The following is a 1,943-nucleotide window of genomic DNA, read 5'->3' on the forward strand; positions in this document are numbered from 1 at the left end:
AGACGTGGATGACGCAGCAGTCCTTCCTCCAAATTTTTCCAAGGCTTCCTGGTGTATAAGTGTTTGTGTGTCTTGACTGTGTGGTGTGTGTGGTAGGGTTCTGTGATGTGTGATAGGTATGTGTCTTCTCTTGGAGTTATTGATGGTTGCATACCAGTTGTCTATTGCTTTATCAATTTCTTCTAGTGTTCCGTTTTCAACATTGATGTTGTCTTCCATGTTCTGGAAGATGGGAGCTTGAAACTCTTCCCAGTTCGCCTTTGCGAAGCATGGACGTGGTGGGATCGGTGTTTGTATGGGAGCAGAGGATATTTTTAGCAAGACTGGTATATGATCGCTGCTAGTGAGAGGACCCTGTGTGATGTGTGTGTTATGGTGTGTGCTGCAGTTGGTGAGTATAATGTCAGGTGTAGTTGCTGCGTTATGTGAGTAGTATGTTGGGAAGTGTGGACCGATATAGTGTAGTCTTCTGTGTCTGATCAAGTGTGCTAATTGTTTTCCTTTAATGTTTGTCTCTGTGACCTAGTAGTGGGTGGCGTGCATTCAGATCGGTGAGGGGTGTGTCGCCTGAAAAGTTGTGTGAGATCTGGGATGGAAAGATAGTCTTTCGTGGGTGGCTGGTATAGTGTGGCGAGGATGATTGGTCCTGTGGTTGTTTCTATTTCAACTGGTAACAAGTCTGAGATGTATGTGTCGTGTATTTTGTGTGGGATTGTGTTTTTTACAGCAATGGTTGTCCCATCGTGTAGTCTTCCCGTGAGATTTTTGGTATATGTGTTGTAGCCAGAAATTTTAAGAGGTTGGTTTTCTGCTGTTCCGTGGCTATTGATTAGTATGATATCTGGTTGAAGGTTTCTGTATATGTTTGAGAGTCCGGTACTTCTACCCATCCAGTTCAAGACATTGTGTTGTGCAACGTTTAGTGTCGTGTGGAACATTTTGTTTTGGATGATTTATTGTCTCGATTTAGTGGTTCTTTGCTCGGCTGGGTGTGTTGCTTGTCTGCGTTGGGTGTCTGAGTTGTCTGTGTTTTGTGCTGTTAGGATTGTTCGGGTTGTTTGTCTATTACTGTTATTTCTTGTGATTGCTTTTGTTAAGTTGTCCTCGTTATATGTGGGGGTTGATTGTGGTTGTCCTTCATTTCTTTGTTCTGGTTGTGCTGGCTCTTCTGCTTCCTCTGCTGATTCTTGTTCCTCCTCAGAGTCAGATGAGAGTTCTAGGTCTGCTATAGTATCTAATGTAGGCATATTGGTGTTGGGTACTTGATTTTCTGGGTTTTGTAGGATTATTTTTGCCTCTGACGGCAACATATTTTGGATGATTTGTTGTGATGGTGGATTGTTTGGGAGGATCACTGTTGGTAGATTATTTTCATTGAGTAGGTCGATAAGGTTCTTCTGAATGGTTCCTGGGTGGATCGAGTTCATTGCGTGCGCATGGACATAACAGAGCATCATATTTTATGTTTGGTTGTTACTGATTGCTGCAGGTGGTGTAGGGAAGGTGGTGGCAGGAATTTGGTGACTGGCTGCATGGGAGTAGCTCTGTGAATTCTTTCGTTTTTCCTCTTGTATCTTTTCTTTGACTTTTCTTTTCTTTTCTCACATTTGTATGCCAGTGTTCTGTGAGCTTCTCCACAGTTTATGCATTTCACTGTGTCTTTCGGGCAGTTTTTCCATATGTGGTTGAGACTGGAGCACTCTGAGCATATTTTGTAACCTGCTGGTTTAGGGCATTGGTTAGTAGTGTGAGCTTCATTCTCATAACATTTCATGCAGTATGAGATTTTTGTGGATCTTTCCTTGGTGATCTGATGTGGGGCGATGGAGACATTGAAGAGTCGCAAGCCCTGTTTCATTGCCTTGTCAGCCATGCTGATGGTTTCAAACTGTATTTTGAGCATGTTTTTGCTGATGGTGTTGTTCCTGTTGTTTGCGAACTTG

Source organism: Portunus trituberculatus, chromosome 4, assembly GCF_017591435.1.
Source record: "Portunus trituberculatus isolate SZX2019 chromosome 4, ASM1759143v1, whole genome shotgun sequence".
NCBI classification, from domain to species: Eukaryota; Metazoa; Arthropoda; class Malacostraca; order Decapoda; family Portunidae; genus Portunus; species Portunus trituberculatus.